This window comes from Zea mays, chromosome 1 (genome assembly GCF_902167145.1).
Source record: "Zea mays cultivar B73 chromosome 1, Zm-B73-REFERENCE-NAM-5.0, whole genome shotgun sequence".
In the NCBI taxonomy this organism is placed as follows: domain Eukaryota; kingdom Viridiplantae; phylum Streptophyta; class Magnoliopsida; order Poales; family Poaceae; genus Zea; species Zea mays.
The window spans coordinates 129,604,730-129,614,653 of NC_050096.1; the positions used below are offsets into that span (position 1 = coordinate 129,604,730).

Sequence of the window (9,924 nt, forward strand, 5' to 3'; positions counted from 1 at the left end):
AGGAACAATTACCAATGGAAGAACTCAGTGTGCAAGGTAATCTAACTTACACGGAGTATCCTATCAAGATCATTGACACTTTGACTTGGGTTACAAGGAATAAAGTGATCAAAATGTGCAAAGTGCAATGGAGTCACCACGGTGAGGATGAGGCTACTTGGGAAAGAGAAGAAGAGCTTCGAATAGAATTTCGCCACCTCTTCCCTAGTTCTTCCTAATCTCAAGGTTGGGATTATTTTTAAGGGGGTAGGATTTGTAATACCCAATTTGTAAATCATAAGAAAGGAGTTATTTCCCTTATATGTTTTTACCTGTATTTATTAGAACATGTGAACAACCACATTTAAAGTGATTAATTAGCTAATGACACACAAATAATCTATGCATCATGTTGGAGTTTATTTATGTGTGCATTTAATAATAATAATCATATTAAAAGAAATACATTAATGTCCAAAAATGGAATTAAGACCTAATTTGCAATTTAGAGTTTGGAGAAAAGAAGGAAAAATGCTATACAAAATAAATAAGTATATAAATATAATCTGTCCATACTAGTATGTTTAATTTGCACATTTAATCTGAGTACAAGTTCACAACAATATTTGAATTCAAATTTGAGATTTAAAAACAAAAAGAAAAGAAATTAGGAAAAGAAAAAGAAAAACCCTAACACTCAGATTGGGCCAAAACCCCGAAATCGGCCCACTACGGCCCAACTCACGCGCGCGCTCTAGCCACCGAAGCCCTGCGCCGACTGGTGGGACCGTGGTGTCGGCCACTAGCCCTCGCGCGCACCGGATGTGAGTATGAGGATTGGGTCCCGCCTTGTCAGTGACCGCTTATCCGCATCGCTCGCCCGCATCGCAAATCCCTAGCATGTGGATCACATCCCCTTACCGCTGGTGCGTGGGCCAGTGGTGTCAGTCTCAGTCGTGTGGCGTGGAGGCTCCTCCATCAGGGTGTCCCCTTCTCCATGGGGCTGCACAACTGTGCGCGCGATAATGATGGGCACTCTGCGGGGGAGGTTGTTGCGGAGCGCGGGGGGGATAAAGATGGACTCTGGGGCCGCCCTGCCCTTATTTCCCCATCGCTCGACCCTCACCTAACTCCTGCTCCGCAATTTGTCGCGCGCTGTCGTGATTCCTTGCTGCCCGTACAGCTCGAGTGCCATGGGGTGATCTCCAGCGAACCGGCGGAGGTGTATATCGGGAGTAATTGTGCCGCGGACCCTTGGTGCGGCGGGAATTGCTCGTTCTACACCTTGCGCCGCCGCGGAGCAATCAGAGATGTGGACAGCGACTTCTATCGCAATTCTGCGGTTAAGTCTCACTTCCATGAGTAGCCCTCGATTCTGCATCACTTCAACGCCACGTGACTATGGGATAGAGTTTTATGTGTCGGGATGGGATTCTCCAGCGTGGTCGCCACCGCGGGCGTGTGACCAGCGAACTCGGTCTGGCGCTGGATAGGAAGACGACCGTTCCGCTGTTAGATGGCCATGGGATGGATGAGATTAGAACGTCCTGACCCGTTTGGATCCTAACCCTTGGATCTTAATCAGACAGATCGAATGAACCTCCACTATTTTAAATCTAAGCTGCATGTTTTGGATCGAGCGATTGGGAATTGGGCAGACTATGGTCTAATCTGAGGCGCGCATTTTAGATCCAATGGCCGGTCTCGTTCCATACCGCTTCGGCCTAGAATTTTGTTAAAGAGTCCCTACCCTTGTCACAAATCAACCCGCCATCCACGCACGTAAAGAATACCACAATCATCCCCTGGAATTTACAGATTGATCCCTGCATTTCTCTGTAATATCTCGCGCAGTCCAGACATTGAATAAATCAGATAAATTAATTTAGAAAATGATTTTTAGTGTAAAAATAATTGCACGAACTTGTTTAATTCGTAGAAAATTTATTTTAACTCCTTTTTAATCTATTCCAGTTGCATTAATTTTGTTTTTACATTGTCTATCATTTAATAACTCTGTTGTATCATGAAACATGGATTAAAATTTATCACTTAGTCTATTCTGTACCAAACACATGAAACCTTTGGAAAATCATAACTTATTATCCATGACTCCGAATTTAGTGATTCTCGAGCCTACGATCTGGTTGCGATGCACAGAATATTATCATGCATTATATTCCTCTGTTTGGTGTGATGATTAATTTCCCTTGAACCATGTTTGTTTGTACTGTGTCGAGTAGACGAGCAAGTGATTGAGGACCCAGGTGTTCAGTAGGTAGAAGTTACTGAGCAGGAGCTCATTGAAGGCAAGTTGTGCCCATGACCACTTTTTATTTACCCAATAATGTTCTTTATAATCATTTTGGCATGCATAGGCTTAATTTTGATGGGACCCAATAGGTCACCCTAGTTTGGTCATATTTACACCTTGTTTACCCCTGAACTTTTGGGTAGTCTTTGCTATTGCTATATATGGTTTTGGGTGTTGAGATAACTATTACACATGGTCATTCTTTATTATTATTGTTCTATTTCTGTTCATGATAAGACTATTATGTTAATTGGAACATGGAGCTTAACTTGAGAAACATGTGCAACCACAAGGGTGGAATGGGACGCCCTTGGCTGACTAATTAGGAAAGCTAGTGGAGGTCTACCTTACCTGAAAGGGGAAAGGGCAGTAGGGGAGTTGGCGTGTAGGGAGGTTCTTGGGTTGATTTTGCTGCGATGGCGGTCAGACGGGGGATTCCTGCATTGCGCTGCCTAGAAACTGTAGCGGGTTTTCTGATGCTAGTGGATCTTTGTAAAGGCCTCGTAGTGTTACCCTGCCTCGCTTCCTTGGTAGAGGTGTATGGGCCCCATACAACCCCGTGAGAAATGGGTAACATGACTTGTGGGTAAACGATACAACCTCTGCAAAGTGTAAAACTGGTATACTAGCCGTGCTCGCGGTCATGAGTAGCTCAGAACTCTCACATGATTAATTTATGGAATTAAATTCAATTTGTCATTTGCATCGCATTATGGTTTATTATTAATTTTTATATATTATTACTCTGGTCTGGTATCTACTTACATTTAGTAACTGCTAATAATACTTGACCAACTTATTAAAAGCAATGCTCAGCTTTAACACTTATTTGTTGATCAACCTTGCACTTCACATGAGCTCCCACCATTGGTGAGTTCATGCACATTATTCCCCACATAGGAGAAGAATTGGTGGTCCAGGAGGACACCTACAACGAGGAGTACGAGTTGATCTAGGTGGCGTCTCCCAGTCAGCTTGATGGCGGCAAGGAATAATACTTAGTTCCCTTTATTATTATCATTTATTTTTGTAAGACTTCTGCTATGTAATAATGATACTTGTGACATTTATCTGTATACACTTTGTCATTATATGTGATGTTATTCTTTGGCGCACATATGAGACGCACCCGACTTTATCCCTTAAATCCAGGTGTGACATAACAACTGTTCGAGAACATGAACTTAGACTTAATAGCCATAAGTCAAGTCACGAAAGCAAGGATGGAAACTGTTGGGGGCCTTCATCTTCCGAAGGTCCTCAAAAACACGCTTAACCATTTGTTTTCAGCATATTATTAAGTATTACAAGAGCTTCATCACCAGAAAAGCTTTGATATAGATTGATGAGAGTACGACGGAGCAAGCTTCGTCACGAAGAAGGTTTGTTCAATATTTTAAGTGCAAATGACAGTACTGTTCTGGTGACATTTGTAAACCTTGTATGTAATTTTTGAGGGTACGAATGTTGTTACGGGCCTTCTTCCTCCGAAGGTCCTCAAAAATGTGACTGACCATATGTTTCAGTACGATATGGATTATTACAGGGGGGCTTCAGCTTTGGGATGAAGGGTTTCTCTTATAATAAGGTAAAGATGTAGCCCGAAGGTGATAAGAATGGACGACGAAGCTATAGCCGAAGAGTGTAGGTTTTGATGTGATGACGAAGATCAAGTATGATGATGACTGAAAAGGGACAAAGACTATTCAGTCCTTAATATTCTGTGTTATGATAATAGATGAATGTAAGAGACATGGATGTAATTTTACCCAGGCTGTGTCCCGTGCCTATAAATAGATGAATAGTAACGTCGTACTGTTCACGCTGGATGGTAATCACTCTCTTGCATCCATACATTCAAGAAAGCCGAAGGTATCAATGTAATATTAAATCTATTAATATTCTTGTGTATTTTATGGAATACAAATATGAATGAATTATTGAATTATATTTGTCATTTTCATGTATTCCTATTTATCTATGAAATGATGAAGACACGTTCTTCATGACTATCGGTCGAAGATCATTATCTATGAGAACAGATAATGCTTCGAAGGACAAAGGTCCTTAATGCTTATCAACTGTGTTGCCTTGTTCTTGACTTACAACATTTGAGAACAAGTGACCAACATTGGCGCCCACCTTCGGTGAACTCAAACGACCACCTTCGGCAAGCATTCAGATTCACCATGCCGCCGAAGAAGACAACAACGCCAGGGGCAGCTCTGCAACCACTAGACACAAACCAGGAGACGCTCTCCCTGCGAAAAGCTAGGAGCCAGAAGAGAAAGGCTAATAGCCCAACACCTCAGGAGGAGGAGTTGGATCAGGAGATCAGGGATCTAGAAGCCATCCACCAGCAAGTACAAAGGAAGAAGGAAAAGATGCTTCGGCTAGCCGACCTTCCGAGGAAGATTGACAAAGCAGCTGAGGAAATGCGTCATCTCACTCATAATGACCAAGACCAAAGGCCCGAATACAGGGAGCTTCGTCAAGTGAGCCCAATCAATGAAGATGAATGGTATGACGATTTTCACCATGGTAACTTAGCTTTCAATGATGCTTCTCCTTTGGCAGTAGAATTGCAGGCTACCCCATGGCCACCATCTTACAAGCCACCTCAGCTCCCCATGTATGATGGGCATTCTGATCCAAAATAGTTCCTAATGAGTTACGAGGCAACAATATCCTCGTATGGGGGCAATACTGCCGTCATGGCAAAGTCCTTCATCATGGCAGTTAAAAGTGTGGCTCAGACATGGTATTCTTCTCTTCGGCCAGGGACAATTACGTCGTGGCAGAAGCTGAAGGACATGCTAGTCACCAGCTTCCAGGCACTACACTAAAATAGTGAACTTCCTAAAGCCTAAACCCTAGGAAGTTAGCCCTAAACTCTAGGAAGTTAGCTAAACTCTCGAAAGTTAAGCCATCCTGTCGGAAGTTTGGCTCTCGGAAATTTTTTGTCGGAAGTTAGCTTAACTTCCTAGAGCCCTCTAGGAAGATAGCTAACTTCCTACAGCCAAAGAAGCATCTCGGAAGTTAGTAGGTTCTCGTAAGTTAGTAGCTTCACGCCGTCAGCGCTGTCAGCTGACTAACTTCCTACGACTAACTTCCTACGGCTGACTGTAGCCCCTAGGAAGTTAGCTTCCTACGGCTAACTATAGCCCCTAGGAAGTTAGTAGGTTCTAGGAAGTTAGCTAGCTAACTTCCTACGACCCAATAAGCCTCTAGGAAGTTAATTTGACCAATATTACAAATGCTGTTTATTTTTATTTTACACCACATTCCACATCATAACAAATACATAGAACAACATATTTTTCACATAAGACATCTCACACACAATCACATAACAATATTTAAATCCATAGTCTCATCAATTACATTACAAAAGTCTCATACATAGTCATAATAAGACACATCTCATTCAGTACTAATAAGAGACAATATCTCATACATAGTCATAATAAAAGTCTCAAGTATGAGAACACAATAACATATAGTAGGACACTTGTGCGGATGCTTGCATGAAATAGCTGACGATCCTATGGACGTCGGACACTATGTGCACTCCTTCATGCATGTAGCTACAATCGATTGGGAATTCATTAGCCCTCTTAATAACGGTGGACATTTTACGACGACCCTCGCGCGCGCTCGATCCACTTAGTATTCAGCACTTTATGGATTTTTTCCCGTTCCAATTCAGTAATCTGAACACACAAAAAAACAGAAAAAGGGTATATTTAGCCATGGAATGAAACACTTATTATTACTCAAAAGGAAGAGTAGCACATCTTTATTATGAGGGATAGTCTGATAGAAGTTAACTGTAAATTAGGGATGGCAGATATATATCAAAGATCAAAAGTTATCATTATTATCCCATGATTAATGCTAGACAAAGCACAGATACAAAGATATGACTCAAGGGATGTTGGCAACCATTTGAACAATATAAACATAGTATGCAACAAAAGTCACTTGATTGAATTGTAACAAGTATAAAAAGTATCAGGAGAATTAGGAAGATAAGCGCCAAAGTGATGTACCAAAGAATGAGTAGTTGCTCTTGGAGAAAGGCCAACATCCTGGATTATGATTATAGCTTCGCCTAAACCTTTAGCCGCAAGAATCAATTGAGAACATAAGGCTTTTCCTGGATGTGTAACTATTTGCACCACATGTGTGTCATTGGTAGAAGCATCTAGGGAGCATGTTCCACCACTTACAATCAGATTTTCCTGTGGCTCAAATGTATAAGAGCATAAATAGAAAAGGGGGCTTAAATTACTTCAGACCATGAACAGGATATACAAGAAGTGAACAAAAGTTCACCTGTGCTTCAGGATGGAAAACTAACAAGACATATTCAGGGGTGACTCTTAAGGAAGAAACAATCTGTATAAACATAAGCTGAGTGAGACAAGAACTTTAGCGAAATTGATAAAAAGTATTCAAAAATAGTTAAATTACCTGCAACTGAATAACATCTGTAGAATTCTGTAGGACAAGAGATCTCTCCCAAGCAATGGGTGATGCTGACCACTCCTGTAGAATTCATCTGTGCAACTTATGAAATAAACTATACTGACCACTCCTGTAGAATTCTGTAGGACAAGAGATCTCTCCCAAGCTAACTCATCAAGCATTTCAACAGATTTGGTTTCTTCAAGTAAGCAAGCCCTTCACATCCAGTGGCTTCCCATTTCAAGCGAAGAGAAGATGAATCAGCGAAAAATCTTCCATTTACATGTATACTCGCAGCAACTAGATGTATATTTCTTCCGTTGGAGATTACAATGGATGATGCTTGCAATCTATCTGGACCACGGTCAGCTTTCCTAGCAGCTTCCAATATACCAAGTCGGTTTTCTGTACAATCAACGGAAACCATTTAGTTGGCTGGGAACAGTACAAAAACTTTCAACATGGACATGTTGTACTTTTAAGGGTTATTAAACTGAATTTTAATGAAAAGAACAAGAAAGTACCATTTTCATTTGCTATCAATGTTATTTCTGATGGGAAGTCACAAATAACAGTGAACTCTGATTTGGAAATTGCAGGCACAGGATTATCTTTACCAACAATGTTCCCACGTGAAAACAGCAATTTCTAAAAAAAGTGAATTAAATTAAATATATTTCAGTGAATCAATTCACCAGAATATATTGCAATACACAGTTCATAAACAAAAATGCAAAGATCCATTTCAAGTACTTACATAGCTCACTTTGCTTAGGCAAGATACTCGATATAGTCCACTAGATAGTTTCTTCACAGCGGTAGAACTAATAATATGAGCTGCTGATGTAGCACGAACCTCAAAATCTTACATAATCAAACCAAAATCGGTATATTAATTAACTTGGTGCTCTAAATCGAACCTGGACTGGCCGCAAGACCAAGACGGGAGTGGCGGCTGTGCGGCACTGCGGCGGCTACGGTGCCGGTGCGGCTAAGGAAGACGAGTAGGGGAGTGGCCGGATGGGGATCTGCTGGACGCCTGGACCGCGTCGTTCGCCCGCGTGGGCGCGTGGACGCCTAGGGATCTGCTCGAGCGCCCGAGGAACGGAGGAAGAGTGGAAGACGATGAGCAGGCAGCGGAGCAGGGGACCGCGAAGGGAGGGACGGAGCGTGCGAGCGGCGGAGGAGAGAGCAACGCCGACCGTCGGGAGGAAAGGAGAAAATAAATCAGCCGCTAGGGTTCAGGATCTAGAGATTTGCGACTGGTTGGAGCCCAGTCGAACTCTGAAAGTCCGACCACCTTGCGGGCCCATTCTTTTGCAGTTGTTGGGTTGAATCTGTTCGAGCGTGGCATATGGGCTCCTAGCCCGGGTCAATATTGTTTTTTTATTTCAAATTTGGATTTTCTGTTGCCAACAATGAAATCGATAGGTTCCAAAGAAATTTTAATGGCATGGCATCAGACGTATTAGACGAGAAGTTGTGGTAGACTTTAAAAATGTAAAAATTTATAATGACATAGTCTACTTAACTTGAGCTCTCATAGGCTCATCTATACTACTATATTAAGAAACATTCACCCTCCCTACGCCCAGCGTCTGCAAAAAATATTGCAGAACGAGCACTTATCCACACCACTCTACTTTAGAATTTGGGACTAACTACCAGACCACATGTACCTTAGTGTTTAGAAATAAAAAAAAATATTTGTAGCTTAGTCGTTTCTCCCCACGTTCTCCCGCCTCGTGGCAACGCACGCGCACATACCTAATATATAAGAAGGGCAAATAAGTGTAACACAAAATTATTATATGCACAAATCATGCACTAATGTGGCGGACGAATGAATATCTTTTTATTATATATCTCATTGCTTCTCGACTACAGGCTACAATTTTGATAGAAAATAAATCTGCCAAGCTGCTCTATCTGCATTTCTGCCCAAACAAGAATTTACAGCTTCGGTCCTGGTGGAAGACACGGGCAGGAGAAAGGAGAGTGAGAAGAGGATAAGATTGAGTAGGGGTTCAACATAAACAATATAACTTCCTAGAGTAAAGCCGTAGGAAGTTATTTAACTTCCTAGAGGTTGTACATGTACTCTAGGAAGTTAGCTTTTCGTTTGTTTGGTGAAAAGCTGAAATCTAACTTCCTAGAGGAGGCCGTAGGAAGTTAGCATGGACAACTAACTTCCTAGAGGCGGTCGTAGGAAGTTAGCGGCTCGTTTGACCGCACCCGCGGATCTGCAATTGAAAGCTAACTTCCTAGAGGAGGTCGTAGGAAGTTAGCTGCCCATGCTAATTTCCTACGACCGCCTCTAGGAAGTTAGCAGCTCGTTTGACCGTACACACGGGTCAGCATGTGAAAACTAACTTCCTACAGCTTTTATAAAATATCATAGGAAGTTATGTTTATTTCCTAGAGCTAGCAGTTGCCTCTCGGAAGTTATTTATTTCCTACGGTTTGTTATAAAAGTTGTAGGAAGTTAAAAAACCGTAGGAAGTGTATGATTTTGGTGTAGTGAGGGATTCTAGACGAAGCCAGTTACTGCCCAAGCTTTGTTCCAATGCACGCAGGACCATGAGGAGTATCTCCAAGCATACGTCCAAAGGTTCTTGCGACTGAGAGCTCAAGCGCCTACAGTGCCCAATGAGATTGTCATTGAGGCCATGATCAAGGGGCTCCGACCAGGACCCACAACACAATATTTTGCAAGGAAGCCACCACAGACCTTGGAGAAGCTTCTCCAAATGATGGCTGAATACATCCGAGCCGGCAATGATTTCCGCCAGAGAAGGGAGGAAGCGTAAAGGTATTCTGAGATGACCAGGGGCTTCGGAGGAAGACTTCACCCCAGGCATGTCAGAACAATCCACAATCCCAACGCAAATGATGACATGACCAACCATACCTAGAGCAGCCATCACAGCTGGTAGTCTTCGGGAATGCAACAAATTTCTTACATGCCACCAGCCCTGAGAGGCAGAGGGGGGAGAATCTTCGGGGGGAAGGTATGGTAATAAGCCCAGGAAACTGTTCTGCCTATTCTGTGGCGAAGACAAGGGACACACAACAAGGACGTGCCAAGTCATGATCCAGAAGTAGAAGGAAATTGCTAAAGCCGAAGCATGACAGAATCAGTCGAAGCAGGTCATGCATAC

General features: G+C 42.4%; 1 long non-coding RNA gene across 1 annotated transcript; it reads right to left on the minus strand.

Annotated features, from left to right (window-relative positions):
- Positions 1–7,082: 7,082 nt before the first annotated feature.
- LOC103638614 (uncharacterized) lies at positions 7,083–7,605 on the minus strand. The gene is made up of 3 exons (XR_558915.2): positions 7,521–7,605; positions 7,288–7,411; positions 7,083–7,168 (listed from the first exon to the last, which is right to left on the minus strand). It is a non-coding gene; the product is annotated as an uncharacterized lncRNA (long non-coding RNA).
- Positions 7,606–9,924: the final 2,319 nt, after the last annotated feature.